The sequence below is a fragment of the Mustela erminea genome, chromosome 6 (assembly GCF_009829155.1).
Source record: "Mustela erminea isolate mMusErm1 chromosome 6, mMusErm1.Pri, whole genome shotgun sequence".
In the NCBI taxonomy this organism is placed as follows: domain Eukaryota; kingdom Metazoa; phylum Chordata; class Mammalia; order Carnivora; family Mustelidae; genus Mustela; species Mustela erminea.
The window spans coordinates 142,972,058-142,996,376 of NC_045619.1; positions in this window are offsets into that span (position 1 = coordinate 142,972,058).

Here is a 24,319-nt window from a genome sequence, read left to right on the forward strand (position 1 = left end):
AGGGAACATAACCCTTCTTTTTTAAGGCTGAGCGACGTCCCCTGGCGTATGGATATCACATTCTCCTTGTTGATTAGTTTGCCCATCACAGACCCTTGCGCTCCTTCCGTGTCTGGGATCTTGTAAATAATGTTGCAGGGACCATGGGAGTGCAGATATCTCTTTGAGATCCTGATTTTAATTACGTTGGATAAATACTCAGAAATGGGTCTGTTGGATGATGACGTCATTCTGGTTTTAGCGTTCTGAGGAGGCTGCACCAGTTTGCGTTTCCACCAGCAGCTCCCTTTCGCCACATCCTCACCTGACTTATCTCTTATCTTTTCGATTCTAACCACTCTAGCAGGTGCCCAGGGACCTCTCGTGGTTTTGATCTACAGTTTCCCAGCGACGAGTGATGTTGAGCATCTTTTTAGGCAGCTGCTAGTCATCTGGTGCCTTCTTTGGAGAAGTGTCTATTCAAGTCCTTAGTTTGTTTGTTTGTTTTTTTTTTTAATTGGGTTATTTGGATTCCTTGTGCTGTTGAGTTGTAGGAATGCGTTATATATTTTAGAAATTACCCCATATCTGACGGATAGTTTGCAAATATTTTCTCAGGTTCCATTCATTGCCAGGAGACTGCAACTTTTGCTGTGAAGAAGCTTTTTAGTTTGGTGTAGACAATGGGGGGAATCTTGTTATTCACCACAATATGGATGGATGAACCCAGAGGTCATCGTGTTAAATGAAATAAGCCAATCACAGGACAAATACTGCACAAGCTCCCTTACATGAGGATATGAGGTATCTAAAATAGCCAGACTCAGAGAAGTGGAGAGCAGAGTCGTGGTTGCCAGGGCTGGGGTGAGGGAAGGGGAAAGTTGTCCAGTGGGTATAAAGTGCCTATTGTGTAGGACGACTAAGCTGTCAGGATCTGCTGTGTGTCATTGTCCCTTTGGTTAACACACTGTATCCCGCACTTTAAAATAGGTAAAGGAGGCAGAGCTCATGTTAACTGTTCTCTCCACAGAGCACACACCCCCACTTCTGGAGGTCATGGATGTGGTTAGTGTCGTGGTGGTGGTCACGGTACCACAAGTGTATGCAAACGTTCAGACTCAAGATGCAGACCTTAAGTGTCAGCGGGTTTCTGAACATCAGTTACAGCTCGATAAAGCTACAAAATGCCATAACCCCAATAAATACAATGTGAGTTTCGACTGGGGTGTGTATGCGTGCGCGTGTGTGATTGGGGCTTCAGGGGAAAAACGCGTGTTCAGGATACAGGCCATTTTGTCTAGACTGCTCATCTGGAAGGAGAAACAGCACGGCGGACGGCTTTCTGAGGAGATCTTGAATTAATACATTCTCATGATACAGCGTATGTCTGCGCCCCTCTGCCTAACTGCTGATTGAAAATGTCACCAAAAAAATAGATGATGTGTGTGTGTGTGGGAAAAGGAGCTTGTGTCTGATCTGCTGGTGGATACTTGTGAAAACCAATTTACTTGAGAAATAAATAGAGTATCATTTAATTTAAGTGGAACCGCAAATACGCTCCAGCAATTTTTCTGACCACCACTTCCATCTTCTAGAATCTTAAAATAAGAATTACATTTCATCAGCAAAGGCCTCAGAATAGAGGAAGTTGGGGTTTTCAATTGGTATGCAGGCTAACTAGTCACGTCATCCTCAAGCTGTAATTGAAAGTCTTTTATATGGTAAATTCGGTATAATTACAGAGCTAGAATATAGTAAATACAACAGCCAAAGAAGTTCTTTGAAAACAAAAACTTAATTTTCAGTTTTTAGCACGTACTTGGTATTTGGCCTTTTATGAATAAGACTTTCAATGTCTCTTGTGAACGGCATGCACTGTATTTCCAGGCGCAGCCGTGTGTTCCTGGGAAAGCGAGTTCCTCTCTCAAAGTAGGAAACGTGCCAAGAGCATATTTGGCTTAATATGCGATTATTTTTCTCCTGATGACAAAGACTGAACAGTTTTAGAGGAAGACGTTTTTCTCCTGGCCATTTGTCAGGTCCGCCTCTGGAGCAGCCTTATATTCGTGTCTTCTTATGTTGTCGTCTCTAACTGAAAATTCTTTAAATGACTTGATCTGGAGGTCAGCTCCCTTTACTATCCAATTTAATTTTATCTTCGAAATTTTGTGACTTTGGATTTGGATTAGCGACGAGTGACGATACAAGCATCGCCTGGGCGGCTGGGAAGCCACGGTTTAGGGAGCGGCCGGGGAAGAGGGCAGCTGCCAGCGAGCCGGGGCCGGGGCAGGACGCCCCTGGAAGAGCAGAAAAATGGGTAAAGTCACTGGAAGGCTCTGAGCGGCCCCTCAGACCAGGAAGACCCGTCAGGCGTCTGCAGGAGGTCACCACATGCCACAAGCGCAGACGGGTCCACAGAAGGGACTCTGGGGGTTTGCGTTGAGGGGATTGAGAAAGAACTTAAACACCCAGAAACACATATTCCCAGGGACCTCAAAAGAGGGAATAAACAGAGGCCTAACCAGAGTGTCCTAATCTTGTTGATGATACACTGTTGCCGTGAAATAGACGTTTTGGGCGAGTCAGCTGGGGTTTCATCACGTGATGCTGTCGCCTAAGTCTCCCTCATTCCAGTGTTTGCGCAACAGGCAGCCTCTTGGTTTTCATTTGACGCCCCATGTAGGGCTTCCCGTAGGAACATGGTGTCGGGGTCTCGTGGGCACGAGCATGCGAGTCTGACCGTATGCTCTTTCCTTCCACGTTAACGCCGGTTGCCTGCTTTTCCTGGCCCGTTTCGTTAATGCCCCTGCAGCACTCAATCCCCGAAGTGTACAGGCAAAATCACGTGGTTTCTTAATTTGTTTTTGTGGTTTTTTTTTCTACCAGACCCGTACACCAGAAGGCTTCAGGGGACCCCCGGTGAGGCAGAGCCACGTTGGAAGCCCCTCGCCAGCTTTTCGGAGGACCCTCCTGTTTCACTGGGCATCCTGCCGACGGGAGCCGTTTCTGGGACTGGTTTCTCGTGCCTCCAGGACAAGTCATCACAGACTGGTGGCCTGAGATAACAGAAGCTGATCCTCTCACAGTCCTGGGGTCTGAGAGTCCAAACTCAGGATGTCTTTAGAGCTGCACCCACTGAAGGCTCTAGAAGGATCCTCCCTGGTCTCTTCCCGCCTCCAGCGCCCCCCGGCATCCTTGGCTTTTGGGGCATCTCTCCACGCTCTGCTTCTGTGGTCACCTTGCCTCAGTCTCTTTGTGCGCCTCCCCTTCTTCTGCCTCCGATGACGACACTTGTCATCGGATTTAGGGTCCCTGGATAAGCCAGGGTGATCTCGGCATAAGCTCCTTAACTTAATTACATTTGCAAAGATCTTTTTTTTTTTTCTTTTTTTCCAAACAAGGTCACATTCGCAGGATGTGCGTATTAGAACATGGACCTTGTTTCATTTATGCCATTTGTTTCAGTAAAGAAACTTCCAAAACCTCCGTCAACAGATCACACGGCCCTCCCAAATTCCTCATGCTTGGTTTTAAACCATCGTCTCACTGCCTCCAGGGCTGGTCGCTTCATCCAGAAGCTGGCAGAAGCAAGTGAAAACACGTGGACTCAGCTGAAGTTCTCAACAACCCTTCATTAAGGAGACTTTGTATTATTACTAGAGAAACATTTTCATTTGGAATGTAATGGGAAAATCAATAATGCTTATTATGTTGCCCATTATACAAATCAATAATAAGCATTGTAATATCATTAATTCTACATCAAAGGTGTCGTCAATGTGTTTTTTAGGGTGTAATTACAAAATATATTCAACAGAACAAGTGTTTCTATATAAATCTTTTATATTAAAAGTCAGCATGATGTTAGCACAGAAAATTGAATCTTTATTTCCTACCTTATTGGAATGTCAATTAATATGGAACTTAAACCAGTTATTAAAAAAAGATTGGGTTGAATAATATATGTCCTTATGAGATCATAAGGATCTTCTCTCCAAAAGTTATTTTGAACCACTGAATAGAATATCCAGTCAATGACCATTTCCAGAAAACAGACTGAACCCATAAGCAGGATCACTATGTTAATGAGGCTAGATCTGTCATAAATAGTCCTGCTCAGGGTTCACAAAATGATTTAAACTTCCCTTACAAAGAAACCAAGTTAGGGGCGCCTGATTGGCTCCGTCATTGAGCGTCTGCCTTCGGCTCGGGTCACAATCCCGGGGTCCTGGGATCAAGCCCCGCATCAGGCTCCCTGCTCAGTGGAGAGCCTGCTTCTCCCTCTCCCACACCCCCTGCCTGTGTTCCCTCTTTCCCTGTGTCTCTCTGTGAAAAACATAAAATCTTAAAAAAAAAAAAAAAAAATAATAATAAGAAGAAAGAAAGAAAAGAAAAAAGAAAAAGAAAATAAACCAAGTTAGAAAAGATGATTAGGCAGGAGTTTTTTTTTTACACTATCACATGTGAATCACCATGCCCACATGTCCCCGAAGACATCCAGCGTGAATGGGCCGGGGGCCACCTCAGCCGCATGCTCTCCTCCAGCCTGGCCCGAGACAGAGTCTCGGGTCACAGGGCCCCCCCGGGGCTGGGACTAAGAATACACACGCAAGTGCCAGCGCCCTGAAAAGAAGACTCCTGTGTAAATGTTGGCTGCCTTAGTAATTACTTGTTAAGAGCAACAACGTCGCCTCTACACACGACTTCTTTCTTCAGAGGCTATTAGAAAATTTGAGTGAAAATACTTCAGAAATTATGAACATTGAAGAAAAGGAGAAAAGAAAGAAAACTATCCATGAGTGCGGGTGCCTCAGTGAGTGAAACACCCAACTCGTGATTTTGGCTCAGGTCACAATCTCAGGGTCGTGAGATAGAGCCCCATGCTTGGTTTCTCTCTCACCCCTGTTCCTTCCCTAGCTCACTCTCTCTCTACTCCTCAAATAACTTAAAAAAAAAAAAAACTTAAAAAGATATAAAACAATTCAATTAGCAAAAGCGATTTTGGTGAGGGGAAATATATTTAGCAAGACATGAAAGATGGACACGCCCATGGTTAGAAGGAAAATCTTGGAAAAATAAAGGACCGATTTATGGGACACCCTGAGCAGAGGCCACGGCTATTTTTTCCTTCCTCGGTAATGGAACTCTACATGGATTTAAAGGGCATGAAGGAAGCAGCCCACACGTAGAGCCATGGGGACGTCTGGTGTGACACCCCTCACGTGAGTGTGGAAGGGCTTAGCGAAACTGTAGCTTCCATTTTGTGCAGTGGCTTGTACGTGGGCATGAAAAATTTTCGTTTGCAAGAAACTAGTAAGTAAAGAAAAATGTATGCATGTCCAAGAGCAGCTCAGGTAAAGACTACCAAAGAGACTTCAATTCTTACCCTCCCTGAGGTTTGAATGGCTCTTCGTAGAATTTTTTCTTACTGTCGGATTTCTGAATTAAAAGCACCTTTTAAAAAAAAATAAAGAAAATCTGCATGTTTTCCTTGGGGTCTAGTCTCTTTGGGTCTCCGGAGTTAACATGCCTCTCCCTTTTCCCATTTATCTAAATCACAGATGTGTGTAGTCTTTCAAAAATGCTTTTCTGAATAGATTTAAAAGATCTAGTAAAAAAAAAAAAAAAAAAAAGAGAGATCTAGTGGATTTTTAAACAGCTCTCCACAACCCTGTTGTTTTAGTGCTACCTGTTCTAAAACTTTTTAAAAATTACCAAAATAAGAGCACTCGGGAAATCACATTGTCTTCAAGCGCACTCTGGAGAAGGAGTCACCATGCTGAAGTGACTATGCGTATCAAGGTCTGAGTCAACACCGTGTTGAACTGGAGATATAGATGATTATTTTCATTATTTTTTCGAAAATGTTCCCCATATTCTAAGTGGCACACTGTGGTGCATCTCTTGCCGCCCCTGGCTTCAGGGTATTAGAAATTCCCCGACATCCGCTCATGCTGGCGTGTCATGTAGAAATGAGAGAAAACTAGGAATGGACCCTGGTCTTTCTCACTTTCCAGTGTATCACCTTCCTGTAAACGCACTAATTCTATTTCCGCAAACATATGCATTTATGTATTTATTACTAATTCTATTTCTGCAAACATATGCATTTATGTATTTATTCATGTTTTCTGTGGAGGCAACTTTGTAATGAGAGGGTTTGAAGACAGCCTGTAGAGATGCCGCACGCCGTGCCCCGCCGGGTGTCTGCGGTCCGGTGCGCGTGTGGTCCACACCCCGCTCGCGGCCAGCCCTTCCCAGGCCCCAGCCAGAGCGCGCAGGAGGGGAGATGCTCTCACAGACATCCAGTGAATCTAAGGCATGTCCGGGCACCCGTAGATGAGTCCATCAAAGTCCTTCCATCGTCCTGCAGCATTGAGGACACGTGTGCGCTCTGAATCTCACGGAACCGCTCAGTGTCTTGTTTCGCAGTGTGCTGTTATTTGCACATGGACTACTTTCCTCTTTGTATTCGAGGCGCATCTCTGTCTGACAAAATTCTATAAATTCTTCTGTCCCTAGAAATGTGACATTAAATAGAGAATGATGCCAACTCAATTTTCCTGCCTTTCTGGTTCCTGACACCTCTTCTTGTGTCACGGCACAAAAACTGTTTGCTTGTATCACAAAGGTCCTGGATTTTACCATGCGGCACAGGGAGGGTTAACAGAGGCAATTAACTTAGAATTCTTTAATGGGATGTAGAAACGAGGCTCTTGTGCTGCTCGTCCTTCCCCGGCCTCCTTTAATAGAGATTCCAACCCGTCTAAAAGATAAGCATTTGACCTAAATATTTTTAAATGATTTCAAATCGTTCAACTGTTAGAGTCAAGCTCATCTTGTTTTCAGGGCCGGCTAAGATTTAAAGAAGAAACGAGAATGGGAAGGAAAGGAAAACTGCAACCCGCCTGCGCTACGGACGGCCCCTCCGCGAGCTTGGAGAGGACGCCTCCGTGGGGACCCGCGGACGCCCAGCCCCGCACCTGCTGCGCCGGGACGGACTGCGCACGGGCGCCTGGTCTACCACGGCCGCACTGATGGAGCGAGCGGTCCCCAGTGCTCTTTGGAGAATTTGGAAACTGTCCGTTTCCATAAACATGGCTGCTCTATGCTGCCCTGGTATCCTCTCCGGCTCTCCGCGACTCTGTGTGAGATGCTTCCTGCTCCCACATCACAGACAACCCTGGTATGGCCTCATTTGTTGTGCCTGAACTGAGCACAGCCTCACTGTGACAGAGCACAGCTGCCTGCAGAAGGAGAGAGCTGGATTCCGGAACATGAAGTGGTCCTTGTCTTAATAGGTAGGTGGAGACGAGATTCATGCAGAACCAAGGATACAGCTTTGCTTATCGATACACGCAGAAAAGTCATGGGTATCCAAGAGGCAGACGCCAAGCCCGAATGGAATTGCAATTTTCCAAGCATCCTGATAAAATAAAAAAAAAAAACTATCCATTCTTTGCATAGGTGCAGGTAAATTTTGGGTTTCTGATACAGAAACTGAATCCTGGAGATGGAGGGAATGTGGGATATCCATGGCTGAGGGTAAGGAGTCCATCAGGAAGCAGGAGAAAATGGGCAATATGGGAGAACCCAAGGCACGAGCTGGGTTCCCTGGTGTGGCTGCGTATTAGAAACGCTTGTTCACTTTTGAAAGTTCTGGTGTCTAGACCCCATCCCAGGTCAAGGAAGCGAACCGTCCTGGCATGTGTCCCAAAGATTGGCATTTACTGCCCCCCCAGGGGATACAATAGTCAGCGCTGGCAGAAGCTTGCTGACTTAGCACGTTTCCTCTGGTCTGAGATCACAGATGGTCCCATAAAAGATGCAAGAACCCTAGAACTTCCCATGGGGGTCAGAGAGGTGTCAGTGAGGTTATCCGTGCACGCGGGACACACCTTTACCTGGGAAATTCTTAGTTAGTTGGGAAGAAAAGACCCAGAAATGTCTTTATCAAAGACGACATCCTCTGTGTTGTCGCCTTTCAGACTTGGTGTCAGCTGTCCTAGTTATTAGAAGCACTGCCCCTCACAGCCGTGATCCTGAGACAGTCATGGGTCTGGAGAAGCTGCTTCTCTGTCTGCAGTCCGCCCAAGGTCGTTTCTGGGGCTCTGGGGAGTGGGTGTGAAATACACGCTGTGACATGTAATAATTTATTGTATGTATGTTTTCTATTTATTTGGATTTACGTTTGTTAATGACCTAATTGCCCGTACTTTGTTTCCAAGAAAAGTTGCCTAATATCTATTCATTGTAACAAATATTCCTTCCTTTGTGACTGATTTTTCTGAATAAGTAAAACATCACAGAAACAAATAGGGGGAAAATGTAACCCTTGTGCTTTGTTCAGTGAGACGCATCTACGACCCCTCATCCACTTGCTCCCAAACGGAATGCTCTATTCCAGGCTGTCACACGTCTCATGTGTGCTCAGGGCCTGGCCAGGGTTGTTTCCAGACGCTGTCAAGTTGGACTTCAGGGCAGGGGGTCCGGTCTGCATGGCAGCGGGGAACAAAGGTCCTCAACGGGGGGTTCTCCGGGTCCAGACCACCCTCCCTGCTACGTTACAGATGACTCCCCTCTCTGTTTGGCCCACCTCAAAGAGCCCCTGGCAAGGAAAGTCTTTTATCATGCTTAAATATCATTTTTCTAACAGGGAAGCTATAACTTACAAAGTCCCTGTGCATAATTTGAGTTTCTTTTTTTTTTTTTAAATTTTTAAAGATTTTATTTATTTATTTGACAGAGAGAGAGAGAGATCACAAGTAGGCAGAGAGGCAGGCAGAGAGAGAGACAGGAGGAAGCAGGCTCCCCGCTGAGCAGAGAGCCCGATGCGGGGCTTGATCCCAGGACCCTGGGATCATGACCTGAGCCAAACGCAGAGGCTTTAACCCACTCAGCCACCCAGGTGGCCCATAATTTGAGTTTCTAAATTTATTCGGCACTTTTTAAATTTTTTTTAACTTAGGTCCTCGCTTAAATAATCTTACTGGACGTTCATGTTCAGTGTATTAAATGCTTTGGATATTCTCCAGTAAATATTATGTCCAAACAACATTAACACATTTTGAGAAGAAGAAATGATAAATATTTCATGGAGTACATATGAACTCATTTTAGTAAGTTGTAATATCTTTGGGTGAATGTGATGTTTTCAGGCGCGTTTGCAGTTATCTCTGCTTCATAGATCTCTGCGCCAGTAGCACGAGTGCACTCACACACACACCACACTCACACACGTGTGCACACATGCCACACTCACACACGTGTGCACACACATTCCCACGTGCATGCCCATGGCCCCGTCCAGCTGTGCTATCACACTCTCACACAGAAACATGAAGTTTCTGACATGTGTCTAAGTTGAACTTTCTAGAGAAATAGCGTTGACCTTGTGAAGTGTTTTCACAACTGATTTCATGTTTTTCCATAATATCATCAGCCTTATCAAGGTGCAAAAGTATTCCAAATGATTTTATTCACATTAATCTGAGAAATAAGCATGGCTCACACCAGCCTTTTTTTCTAAGTCATTTTCAGAATGGCAGTACATCCATGCTGTGAGTAAATAATACCATGAGCCATGGAGACGCGACAAAGGCAAATTTACCAAGGAAACATCAAATATGGATAAATATCCAGATATAGATAATGTCTCTGTCTCCCTTTCGATGGACCACTCAGGAAAAAGAGTTAGCCGTATAAAGTTTTAATTCCATATTCTCTTATACTTTTAAAGTACATATGACATTTATGTCCTATATATGTACTATAATATATAAATATATAAATTATTGTTTAATATTTACTTTGGATAATGTCCTTGACATACTATCATATCACATCATTAAAACGGAATATCATCACCTTGTAGCTTCATACCTTAAGATGCTGATTCAAAAACGTCCCGGTCTTAATCTTTTATATAAATGTGTGTGTGTGTGTGTGTGTGTGTGTGTGTGTATTCTTTTGAGAACAAGGTTACCCAAAACATGTTTGGGACCCCCACTGCAAACACTGCTGAAAGAACCAGCGATCAGGAATGCGGCCCCACAGCGGCGATATCTTGAGGAGCTACCCTTTCCTTCCTCCGTTGGTGAATACTTTGCATATTCTCCTGGGGTTAATATTTGTCATTATTTAAATATATACCTTGTGGTTTATATTTATCATTATTTAGGATTCTGTAGGAAACAAAATTATGGGTAAGATTTCTCCTCACACATAAGGATTTTCAGTTGCTGCCGAACAAATTTACTTTGGCGTGAAGAGGATTAATTAGGTTTATTCAAATACTGACGTCAGAAAGAAAGCATCCCCAGGAGGAATGGGACATTTCAAGGTCCTTCTCTGATGTTTTCCGGTTGCTAAGTGCATGGAGACCCCGGATGGTGGGAATCGAAACTAGAGTCTCTGCCACATGAGAGCGGCACTCTTAATATTAGGCAATAAAGTGCTTAAATAATATCTTTGCATGATTGAACTAGCATTGGAAGACTAGAAATCCAAAGGAAGTATTAGAAGGATATTATAAACTCTGATTCCCAAGTGTGGATTCTGTTATCTACATGGGAGTTAAAAATAAATGCCTTTTTTCCTGTTGAAATACCATGAGAAATCTGGGTGACCTAAGAATTACACAAATATATCAGAGACTTTTGCAAGAATGACCAAATAATATTGATAATTGATAGACATGTTTATTGAAAATAGATGTTTGTATGTGTGTGTTCACAGATGATGTGATTTATTTATTTATTTATATTTTTGATGATGTAATTTATATACATACATATGTTTATATGCAAACAAAGTAGACTGTAATATGACCTTCCTATCTAATATCAAAGTAAATTACAGAAACACCAGAAGTAGTACATCTAGAGATAAAGTATGAGAAACAACTGTGATCTGTTTACAAAGACATTGAAAACACTTTCAGAAGCCAAGAAAGACTTGTCGGTGAAACTGATACTCTGTGCTCCAACAAGGAAGTTCAAAATCATTAAGTCAACTCTTTGTAAATACTTTTTAAAATATTTAAGGTATTTACTTCAAACTGGAAAATAATAATAATTCTTCTAAAGCTTATATGTAAAAAACAAACAAACAAAATCAAACAAACACAAATATAAATATAATTTTAAAAAGGAATAATTAGAAAAAGGTAACTTGCCACAGAGTAAAACATACCAAAGTTGTAATAATCACGGGACGCCTGGGTGTCTCGGTGAAGAATCTGCCTTTGGCTCAGGTCATGATCCTGGATCCTGGGATCGAGTCTCGCATGGGGCTCCTTGCTCAGAGGGGAGCCTGCTTCTCCCTCTGCCTCTGCCTGCCACTCTGCCTGCTTGTGCGGTCTCTCTCTCTCTGACCAATAAAATCTTAAAAAATAATAAATCTTAAAAAAATAATAATGACTGTGTGATATTGTCTCTTTGCTAGATGGACAGATCAGCACAATAGAACAGAATCCTCTGGAATAAATTCAGGTAATACTGGGATTTGAGTCTCCAGAAAGTGCCATTTCTAATGAGTAGGGAAATAGAGAATTTTTTAGTAAATATTGTTGGGTTCACTAAATAAGTATCTCCTAATATAGCAAATATAAACTCCCACGTTATTAGTTGGCTCAGGGCTGCCATAACAAAGTTCCACAGTCCTCGAGGCAGGGAGTCTGAGGGCCAGGGGTGGGCAGGGCTGCTGTCTCCTGAGGCCTCTCTCCTGGGCGTGCAGATGCCGTCCCCTCCCGGTGTCCTCACATGGTCTGCCTCCTGTGTGTTTCAGGGTCCTAACCTCCTCTTCCTAGAAGAGCGTTAGACTGGATTTGGCCCGCCCTAGGGACCTCACTTAACACAATCACCTTTTTAAAGGGACCATCTGCAAATACAGTCCTGGGAGTCGACAAATCTTGAGGGGACATTATTCAGCCCATGACACTAAACTTCCTTTTTTTTTTTTTTTTAAAGATTTTATTTATTTATTTGACGGAGAGAGATCACAAGTAGGCGGAGAGGCAGGCAGAGAGAGAGGGGGAAGCAGGCTCCCCGCTGAGCAGAGAGCCCGATGTGGGACTCGATCCCAGGACCCTGAGATCATGACCTGAGCCAAAAGCAGAGGCTTTAACCCACTGAGCCACCCAGGCGCCCCAACACTAAACTTATTAACGGGTATCAGAATAAACTCCAGGAAGACAACGTATTCAGAGTCTTGGTCAGTGAAAAAGAAGCCATCAGGCTCTCCACGTGTCTTGAGGCTTCAGACCATGCGTGAGAACCATGAGGCGACGAGAAACGTGGGTTAACTTGATCCCATGAGACATAATAACATTCGCTTGGGAATAAGAAGTGAAATAAAATCCCAAGGACAAATAGAAAAATTGGAAAATATTTGTTGCTCACTACATGAACAGAATACAGATTTTTTAAAGATGATAACCCAGCACGTGTAATGTGAGATTATCCACGGTCTAGTTCCAGGGGCCAGAGATACGGTGTGAAGACAGTTCCTGGCCCCTGAGGCGATATGACGCCTCCCCCTCCTGCACAGACTAGAAATGCCCGTGAACGTGTTCCTGCCACTGTAACCGGCAAACCGGGTTGAGTAAGATGTGAAGAAACAGGGTCTGTTACCTTGTCACTGATGGTGTTTGGGGTCGGCTTGGCGTGGGCCTGGGGCCAGACAGTGCATGTAAGTGGGGCTTCGTGAGCCTGGGGCCTGTGTGAGCAGACAGAATCCTCACTTGGAGGGCCCCGCACTTGGCTTAATGCTCTGCTGCTGCTGTCTTGCAATTCCTAATAATTCTTGACAAGGTGCTGTGGGTTTTCATTTTGTACTGAGTGCTGCAAATCACGTAGCCACTGTTTCTGATTGGGTTTTGCAGACTCTATGGGGCCCCACTCACACAGCACAGCACACACACGCACACACACACACACACAATTTTTGGACAGCCATTTAAAAAAGAAAAAATGATTCTTAGCCTGTGGGTCATACAAAAAATGGAAAAAAATGGATAGAAAGCCGGATTTGGGTCATGGTCCATGCATTACTGACCCCAGATGTAAAACATTTAAATTCATTGAGGGTAATTTGGTACAAACTAAGAAAATTCGTTTTCCAGATACATTTAATAACTGTGGTAGAAAATATCCTAAATGTTATTCATCATTTGTAATGGAGATGCCAGAAGTATCCCTGAAGTACCAGCTTTCCCAAGCCATCATGGTGTGTCCACACAAAGGAATGAGCGCAGCCGTCCGAGGGAGGTGGCACTCGTCACAGCAGGATGTGGGCAGATCGGAGCTGTATTGTTCTGATGAAGATACGGTTCAGAAGTGTGCGAGCCACGCTCATACCTCAGGACAAACACCCACAAGCCTATGCAGGGGCAGAAGGTCGGGGTACACGGGACACGACTTACATGAGCTCTTTTTTTTTTTTTTTTTTTTTTTAAAGATTTTCTTTGTCAGAGAGAGGAAGAACGCCCAAGCAGGGGGAGCAGCGGAGGGGAGGGAGAAGCTGACTTCCCGCTGAGGAAGGAGCCCTGGGGCGGGACCCCATCCCAGAACCCAGGGATCCTGACCGGAGCCGAAGGCAGAATCTAACAGACCGTACCACCGGGGTGCCCCAGACGCGCATGAAACTTAACACACATTTGATTTTTTTTTTTTCATGTGAATGTTCTGATTTAATCCAACTAAATAAGAATCACGTACTCTTCTTGGGGATGTCAGCGTGTCGGCGTAAGCCGATTTCACCCAGGATGCCATTGTCAGTGCTGCTCCTTCCTGATTTCAGGGCTGGCGGTGGCCCCAGCCGCTGCTCAGCCGTGTGCGCGCCGGCATCTGGCCTTTCCCTCTCCCTCAGGTGGTCACTTACTTTTCTGTTCTCTCTCAGCTCTTGCGCTTTGTTTTTTGGGAACAAACATATTTTCTACAGATACTTCCATTGTTTTTCCCATAGCACTCAACTCAGTTTTCATAGTAAATATGAAACAAAACATTTAAACAAGGTAAAAGAAAATTTAAAATGCTGTCTTTATGTATTAAATGGTCTATTGTTTAAATATTGGAGCTGGAATATTTTTGTTCATGTCACGAATTGTCATCGCTGTATTAAAATTTCAAAAGCTGAACTTAAGACTAATGTGACAGACGGTACTTTGTTTATCTTGCTGAGATTTTGACAGAGGTAACCGACACAAATTCTCTAGGATTACTCATTTGCTATGATTCTTCTGCCTTCCTGTCTTTACTATGAGAATCCTGTGGCAAAAACCCGTAGGTGGCTCATGCTCCCTGAACCGTTAGTGCAGAGGAAAGTGGGACAAATGAACTACAACTTTGTTTTAAGTCAACAAGCTCAGGGAGCCTGGGTGGCTCAGTCAGTTAAGCATCCAACTCCCGATTTCGGGCTCAGGTCATGATCGCAGGGTCCCAAGATGGAGCCCCGCATCGGGCTTGTGACCAGCAGGGAGTCTGCTTGAGGTTCTCTCTCTCCCTCTCCTTCTGCTCCTCCCCCCCCTCTGAAATAAATCAACGAGATAAAAGCTACAAAGTATTCTGTGTGGTAGAATGGGTAACATAGACTCCACATCTAGGTTACACTCCCAATGTGTACTGTGCAGTAAATATTAGTCATTTATTATTAGACGCAGCAGAGAGGCGTGTAGGAGAAGGCACAGGACATCACCTCAAGGTGCCGGAGGTCCATTGCAGGAACAGCACATGCTCTTTTTTAGCATTTCTCACCGCATATCGCTGATGAGCTGGTTCTTGTTTCAAATGATATTACTCAATTACTCATGTACATAATATCTCAAAAGTCAGGGATCCTTAGTATGGAACAACCAAATTTGGGGGAAAACCATAAGAAAACAATTAAAGCTAGAAGACAATAACAGGAAAAAAAGAAAAGAAAAGAAAACATTGATGTGTGACATATATTTGAGGAAGAAAACTTAAAATTATTTTCTTACTTTTTGCAGCTGAATGACCGTGGAATATTTCCTTGTTTCTCACTCAGCCTAACTTACATTAGGGTATTATTTAAATTTTAGATTGACTTTGCCTTTGAATCTAAAATACTGTGATTCTGATAAAGGTGTTATCTTCTCATCATTATCAATACCTCATTACTATTATCATTAGGTATTATTATTATTCCTGAAAAGAAATAGAGTGTCTAAACCAAAGTCGAGTAAAATCCTACTTCCTGACTTCATACATTCCAATCCTCTGTTTTTGGATGGATATCTAAGTGAATGAATAGCTATTTTGCATTTTTTCAATCCAGTGGGAAATGATCCTCCTCTGGGGCACGATTTCTCAACACAGCATTGCTAATGCTCAGCCTGAGGATTGAAATCATTCTTCTTTTTTTATGCTAAATCCCTTTGTGCGAGATCTCTGTGACAGCGAGGGGAGGTGGTCTCTGGGATGCAATGTGTGTGTCTGTGGAGAGGGGAAGAGAGAGTGCTTACGTAATGCTGAAATGTTACCAGCACTGTAACTCTTCATTCCAATTATCCGCGGAGCGCTACAATGTGTCCAGTGTTTTTATTTACATCTGTAAGTTGACTGAGCCCTAGTTAAGGAAAGCAGAGAGGGGAAAGTATGAGGATGGAAGAAAATTAAGAGCGCTTGTGGTTACAGAGCAAGGTCACGGAGGATGGAGGAGATGCAGAAACACCCAAGAAAGTAATTTTATCAAAACTTCCTCAAGGACAGGAGTACAATGTTATGAATAAGAAGGACACACACACAGGGTGTCTGGCTGGTACAGTAGAACACGTGACTCTTGATCTTGGGGTTGTAAGTCTGAACCCCAGGTTGGGTGTAGAGATTATTTAAAAATAAAATCTTTTTTTTTAAAGAGATATTTATTTATTTATTTATTTAGTTAGTTAGTTAGTTAGTTAGTTGACAGAGAGAGAGAGAGCACAAGTAGGCAGAGTGGCAGGCAGAGGGAGAGGGAGGGGGAGAAGCAGGCTCTCTGCTGAGCAGGTTAATTTTACTACAGGTGTCCGGAAGAGGAAAGGATAATGATGCAACCTAGAAACCACTCTCCCTTCTCCCTCAGAGTCACTTCTTCTTCTGTCCTTGCAGCTCGGCTGCACTGCGACGGGGCAAGTCATGTCCCCTGGGTCTTGAGTCTGCCAGGCTGACCTCCCTCAGCGGGAGACTCGTGCCCCCTCTGAGCGTCCCCATCCCAGCAGCATAACGGAAGGCGATGCCACGTGGTTCTCTTTCCCAGGAGCCCTGCCACCGGAATCCACCCAATGTGAGGCAGAGCGCTCTGTGCACAGAAGACGTTTTTTTACAGAGCGATGAACTAGGGGTCTGCCTCTATCCTATAATGAACAACTTAGATAGTATGTGGGATTCTGATAAAAGTGCCCACGAATTACAAGATAGCTGAACTAACAGCTTGTAAATTTCTATTTATTTATTTATTCATTTATTTAAGATTTTATTTCCTTACTTGAGAGAGAGAGAGCATGTACTGGGGTGGGGGTGGTGGGCAGAGGGAGAAGAAGCACATTCCCCACTGAGCAGGGAGCCTGGCATGGGGCTTCATCCCAGGACCCTGGCATCATGACCTGAGCTGAAGAAAGATGCTTAACAAATTGAGCCCCCCCAGGTGCCCCCGAGGTCAGTTTTAAATTATTTTTTAATCCTGAAACTGTGCTGAACATGTAGTTTAGTGACGAATAACACTGTCCTATTTGTTATAGTGATTATTATTTTAAGTGGGGTTCTATGGGATTTCATTTAAGTAATGAAATGAGAAATATGTTCTACAACATTAATTCAGGGAATATTTACTAATTACCTATGGATTTGATAGGTGATTATGTTCTTAGTGTCTTTAGTAGGACCTAAACAGGGGTTATTCTCCTAATTCCCCTGAGTGTGAAGAAGCAAAAATTTACCCGATTGCTCAGTATTTAGCACACACGGATAATAATGACCGTTCGTGCCAGGACTGGAGCAATGAAGCATCAGTTCTCGATTTATGCTTTTTCTCTGCATGTAAATTTGTCTAGACACAGAGAAATGAATGCACTGAGGGTTGAATGTAAATTTCCAGCTTGGCTGTTGACTTTATTTCTCCGGGTAAGTTAAAAATCTTGGTCCCTATACCCTGAGTTTTGTTGTTAAGAGTCACTCTGTGTTTTATTCCCCCTGTGTGTTCCGACAGATCTGTGGGCAGCTGCATCTGTCCCCAGGCCACTTTTCTTTGAGCTCCCGAAGCTTCTATCTTCTTGGATAAGGACAACATATCCACTAAGAGATTTGACCTAGATCAGACCTGGCAATAATTTGATTCAAATCTGTCATGCCAAGCTTCAACCCCCAAGTCTTTCAAAATGCAAAATTGCAAAATTTCTATGGTGTCAGAGAGAGATCGAACTGGACTAACATGTATGCTTGTGTTTGTCACCTTATAAAAAACTAAGTCAGTTCAACATACAGAAAACATATAATACATTTTATAGTATGTTCGGTGCTATACATTAAAAGATAGGTAAAATTATGGTAACATATATTTTATGTAATTTTTTGTATATACAAGTTTCTCTTTTTTTTAAGATTTTGTTTTTAATGGCTCAGCCGCTAAGCATCTTCCTTCAGCTCGGGTCATGATGCCAGGGTCCTGGGATGAAGCCCCATGCCAGGCTCCCTGCTCAGTGGGGAATGTGCTTCTTCTTCTCCCTCTGCCTCACCCCCCACTGGTACATGCTCTCTCTCTCAAATAAGCAAATAAAATCTTAAAAAATAAATAAAAGAATAACTTTCTTCAGAAATTTACAAGCTGTTAGTTCAGCTATCTTGTAATTCGTGGGCACTTTTATCAGAATCCCACATATTATCTAAGTTGTTCATTATAGGATAGAGGCAGACCCCTAGTTCATCGCTCTGTAAAAAAACGTCTTCTGTGCACAGAGCGCTCTGCCTCACATTGGGTGGATTCCAGTGGCAGGGCTCCTGGGAAAGAGAAACACGTGGCATCGCCTTCCATTATGCTGCTGGGATGGGGACGCTCAGAGGGGGCACGAGTCTCCCGCTGAGGGAGGTCAGCCTGGCAGACTCAAGACCCAGGGGACATGACTTGCCCCGTCGCAGTGTAGCCGAGCTGCAAAGAAGAAGAAGAAATGACTCTGAGGGAGAAGGGAGAGTGGTTTCTAGGTTGCATCATTATCCTTTCCTCTTCCGGACACCTGTAGTAAAATTAACAATTCCTAGCAGCAACCGCGCACCTGGCTAAATGGTTGTCAAGCGTTAAGTGGCTTTTTTGGGTCTTTTCCTGAAGTGATAATGAAAGAAGTTGAGAGAGGCCGGCCTCTTGATTTCCAGGGAATTGACAAGCTTCATCATTTCCTCATCCCCGCTGTTTTAAGAGAATACAGATGAATTAAGCAGAGGAAATCATGGGTTTCTGAGTTGGCTTTCTGTCTATCAACTCAGCCATATGCACCAAAACTGTTGGCAGATGCTGATATGACATGAATCTATGGAGACACAAGAGTGCGAGGCTGTTTAGAAATCCTCCCAAAGAGGCATTAATACCCACCATCAAAATCACTGCATGGATAGAGTCTTTGTGTTTCCAGAAAGCTATAATTAAAACACAAATTGGCTGGGAGGAGTCTGTTTCTGCAGATTGATTTATTGGTTTCCAACTAAAATTAAGAGAATTTTTGGAATCAGACTCAAAGAGAAATGTAATCCAAGCTCTGCAAGTGTCCTCCAGCCTGTACACAATGACCATTGCCAGTCAGGCAGAGCCGTCTCTGTCCCAACGTCATCTGATGCTCAATTGTTTCTCTGTAGGTTCTTGTGTTATCCCCTTTGCCAACATTTCCATCTCTTCTCTCCCAATTGTCCAAATTGAGTCCCTTCTTCTCAGCCTGGTGTCCTTCCCCTCTGGGCTCACTGCCTCCCCTGCTCTCCCGTGACTGGTCACACAAACACCACGATTCGCCACGAAATCTGGGGAAGGTGCTATGTACATTAAATCATTTAATTCTCCACATCCTATAAGTTAATGCAATTACTCCCACTCTAGAGAGGAGGTACGGGCACCGAGATTACTGGAGCCATCCCAAGTCACTCAGGCATTAAGTGGTTAGGGGAGGATCAAGATCCACCCAAACTGGGGCCGGGGTCTGCCTACTGCATCACGGCAGCGTGTTTCCAGAGGGCGGCTGTCCGACCAGAGCTGGACCTAGACCCGTCTCTCTGCTGCCATGCAATACAGTCTCTATGAAGAGAGATGTAGATGTACATTTATCTGCCGCTAGACGGCTTTATGTATGGGGAGAGGTGACAGGAAGGTAGGGAGGCAGGTAAGTGGTTGGATGGACGGATGGATGGATGGACGGACCAATCGATCTATAGGTCCTTTAACAGCAGTGACCTCTGTCCGGGCAGGAGCCGTACATCCTGTTTTGGTCACTACAAGACTCCTAGTCAGAAGGTGTGAAACACAGTTTCTAGTCAGGCAATACTTCATAATTATTAAAAGACTAGTGTCTGCAAACAGCTAAGCTTGAATCCGGGTTACATTGTTTACTAGAGAACAACGTTGAGAAAGTTGGTAAACGTTCTGAGGCTCCCTTGCTTCATTCGAAAGGAGTCTGGAGTCACAGGTCGCTCCTGACAGAGCTCGGCCTTACCCTGCTTGGAACGGCACCTGGCGCGTGCTGGATGCTCAGGCCATGTTGGCTACAGGAGGTGGCCTGTAGCCACGTTCTGGATTGTGGGGGAGGTAGGGGTTTACACAGAGGTCCCCAGTGATCTGCAATTATTCCCAAATAAGTCATCAGTGTCCAACCTGATCTGTCAACATGAGAGGATGTCTGTGCTTCAGACCTAAGATTTCACTAGTATCTCCGTTTTCCATGGTTAAGTTTTGCCACTAGATCGTTAGCCTAAGTTTCAGGCAAAGCTAGCACCGTCCTTCTAAATACCAGCGAGATGGGGTCCGCTTGGCTCCAACATCTTTCCACCGTGCTCTGATCGCTTTGATTTGCCTGTTTGCTTTCACGCTTCTGTTTTGCGTATGTGTGAAGAGGCTGGCTGTGGGGACGACGTGGTTTGGAAAGTTGTCATAGGTGGGGGACCCGGGGCGGCACACCGCCGTGCACTCCTGAACACCGGCCTTTGTTACCGGTAGACCCAAGTGGAGCGTGGCGGTAACTCTTGTCCCTTGGAGCTGGAAGGTCAGCTGTCTAGCCACTAGCCCATCGCCTCCCCAGCCCGAAGTGAGCGATCGCAGGAAACACTGCAGGATATTTGTCAAATAACCCCTCAGGGAAACCAGGTCAACCTATCCATTATTGCTCCTTCAGTGACGTTTCCCAAAACATTGCGTTTGTTTAGCTTTCCATCCCATTGATTTCCTCCCTTCTCTCTGTTGTAATAACTGGGTGAGGTGATGGGAAAGAGAGAGAGAGGGAAGGAGGAAGGAAAGGGGGGGAAGGGGGGGGCCAAGGAAGGGCGAGCCAGCGCTTGCATACGGACCAACACCGCAAAATCCTCAAAAGCTATTCCTTGCTTTTCTTTAATTTCTTAGGGTTTTTTTTTTCCTTTTCCTGTTTTCAAGTGTTTCTGAGGCTGGGATTTGCAGGCCTGGTTGCTCACGCCTGCTGTCACCTCAGCCTTGGCCGGGCGGGCGCCGACGCGAGTGGCTGCGAGCCGGGTCGCAGAGACGAGGAACAGGCGCGGCGGCTCTCTGAGGCATGTGGTAAGGCGGAGTGGGGAGCTTCTCCTCTCGAGACAAATCACAAGCACACTTCTCTTCAGCATCCCTGTTCGCTTGTCTGGCCACATGAAATAGAGCTGGAGCCCAGAAACATTTCTTTCCTCATCCATATTTATACTAATAAGATACGGGCGTTAATGAGCAGCCATTGCTTAGATCAGACGAGCTCCAAAGCCAAGGACTTGACGGGAATTCTGGAGTTTAAAAGGGCAAACCGTTAAGAAGGTTTCCATCTTTGTAAAACCGAGCACCTGGAGCCCTGGAGAGAGACTGTCATTATCGAGGTCATCTTACGTACCATACAGCAGAGGCAGGCGAGCAGTGAATTTCGTAAATGGAATGGTAAACGTTTAAGACCGTTTACCAACTCGATCAGAGCTTTGCTGTTAACAATCCTGCAGTCTTTCTGCTCAAGGAGGATATCGCCGCTCTGCACTCCAGGTACTCCCATTAACTTACGACCGCATGAGTATTGATCCAGAGAGACATTCTGCCTCCGCCGCTGAGTCTGTCGTGGACAAGCAGTTGTGCTCTGCAACTGCCCCAGACAGAGCCTCCTGCTCCGCTCGGGGCCAGAGACCAGGACGCACACAAATCTCCCCCCAGCCTCTACCGACCTGCTCTCCGCCTCGCACGACCTCGGAAACTACTCACACCTGATCCTTACCTCCAGTCACTGTTCCTTGCTAGGGACGCCCAGATTGGCTTGGTGACGTCACTCTGACTTCCCACGGCTAAGCCACAGTCTCGGAGCGGCCCCATGCGTGTGCAGTCCTGGACCCCTCTTGGGCAACTCCAGCTGCCCTGCTGTCCCCACTGCTGATGTAGACAGAGCGGGGGCCCGGGGCTGCCGGAGGTGTAGACCCGCCGCTGCCCCTGCCTGCCCCACTCCCTCCACCTCACCATCCTTCTGTGTTGAAGAGAGAATGTCCTGGTCTGTCATGAGCTTGTTAAATTTTCTTTCTTTCTTGACTTTTTTTTTTTTTTTTTTACATTTTCTATTTCCCCCACCTATAGGGAGACACCCAAAGAGGTGCCCCTATCTCTTTATATGTTTCAAATGCCCCACGTGGTGATTCGACAATTCCATACATCACACAGAAAAGTTGTACGTGGTTAGTGTATCCATGTTGATGACCTGGGGGGCAAACACACAGCCGTGACACCATCATCACAAACTCGGTGATGAGCACCCTCACCACCCAGATTCCCTGGATCTCCTTGCTCTGAACTCAGCCTGAGATCTGCCCTCTTCACAAGTGTCGAAGCACGACACCGTGCTGTTAACGACAGGCTCTGCATTGCACAGCAGACCTCGAGAGCTCGTCTTGCAAAGTATAATTTTATTTCCATCGGACAACAGCTTCCCTTACCCCCTCCTACGGCCCCTTTAACCATCTGTCTACTCTCTGCTTCCATTAGATTCTTCATGGAAGAGGAATCATACAGCGTTTGTCCTGCTGCAGCTGCTTTGTTTCACTTAGCTTAATGTTGTCCAGGTTCACTCACTCATAGGGCTTTTCTCTTTTTAAGACTAGACTATTTTCCACTGTCTGCAAGGACCACCTTCGTTCTGTCCATTCATCTGTTGATAGACACGTGGCTTGTTTCCATGCTTCGTCTGTTGTGGGTAATGCAGCAATAAACATGGGAGGGCACATCTCTTTGAGATTTTGATTTAAATTATTTTGGGTTTATACCCAGAAGTGGGATGGCTACATCCCATGCGAGTTCCATTTTTAATGTTTTTAGGAACCTCCGCAGGGTTTTCCGTAATGCTGCACCAATTTCCATTCCCGCCAGCAGCGCATGAGGTTCTAACTTCTCCGCACCCTCGCTGACACTTATCCTTTGTCCTTTTGATACCGCCATTCTAACAGGCGAGAGCTGACACCTCACTGTGGTTGGGATTTGCAGTTCCCTGGTGATGAGGGATACGGAACGCTTTTTTTTCTTTTATTTAAATTCAATTAGTTAACATATAATGGATTATTTGTTTGGGGAGTACAGATCTGTGATTCATCAGGCTTATGTGACACCCAGTGCTCGTCCTAACACATCCCTCCCCCGTGCCCGTCGCCCGGTACCCCATCCCTCCACTCCACTCCCCTCCAGCGGCCCTCAGTTTGTTTCCTAACATGAAGAGTCTCTTACGGTTTGTTTCCATCTCTGGTCTCATCAATAACTTGAGCTCTTTTTGTATCCTTATTGGAAATGTGTATGTCTTCTTTAGAGAAATGTCTATTCAATTCCTTTGCACGTTTTTAATGGAATTATTTATCTTTGGTGTTGAGTTGAAGGAACCTCTTATACATTTTGGAAATGAATTCCTTCCCAGATATAGTGTTCACAAATACGTTCTTATACTACGTAGATTGTCTTTTTACTCTGTTGACACTTTTGTTGTGTTGTACCGAAGATTTAGTTCAATATAACTTAAGACAGTTCCACTGTTAATTTTTTTCTTATGTTTTCTGTGCTTGTCTCACCTTTAGCTCTTAAATAATTATGAGTTTTCTCTCTATGACATAAGATGAACGTCTAATTTCATCCTTTTGTTTGCCAGAGTCCAGCTTTGCCAACACCATTTGTTGAAGAGATGCCCTTCCCCGTTGCGTATTCCTGGTGTCCTTGTCGGAGATCAGTTGCCTGTAAATGTGGGTTTATTTTCTGATCTCTATTCTGTTTCGTTGATCCGTATGTCTGCCTTTATGCCAGGATCATACTGTTTGAATTTCTGTGCTTTGTAATACATTTGAAGTCAGGAAGTATAATGCCTTCAGCTTTGTTCTTTCTCATGATTATTCAGATGCTATAGGTTGGGTGCTATAGGTTTTTTTTTTCTTTTTCTATATAAGTTAAGATTATTTTTTTTATTTCTATAAAAAATGCCATTGAAATTTTGATAGAATAACATAGAATCTGTAAATAAATTTTGAACATATGGACATTTTAACAATATTAAATTTTCCAATCCATGGATATAGGATATCTTTCCATTAATTTGTGTCTTTTTTTATTTCTTTAATCAATTTATTATAATTTTCAGTGTACAAATCTTTCATCTCCTTGTTAGGTTTATTCCTAGGTACTCTATTCTTATTGATCCTAGAGTTAGTAGAATTGTTGTCTTAATTTTTTTTTTGATAGTTCAGTATTAGTGTATAGAAACAGAACATGTTTTTGTACATTGACTTGGTTCCTTGCAACTTAACTGATTTTGTTAATTAGTTCTAACAGTTTTTTGGTGGCATCTTTAGAGTTCTCTAAATCTGCAAGCAGATATCATATTATTTCTTTCTTTCCAATTTGAATGTTATTTTGTCCCTTGCCTAATTACTCTGGCTAGAATTTCCAGTAGTATGTTGGAAATAAAAAAAAAAAAAGTGAGGCTGGGCATCCTTTTCTTTTTCCAGATCTTAGAGGAAAAGCTTTTAGAAGGAATGTACCTCAACATAATCAAGGCCCTATATGACAATTTTCTCTCTTTATTTCAGAGTTATGGTCAAAGTTGTGGAGAAAGAAAAATCCTGTAAGAAAAAGTTTTGCTGTTGTCTTTTTTTTTAAA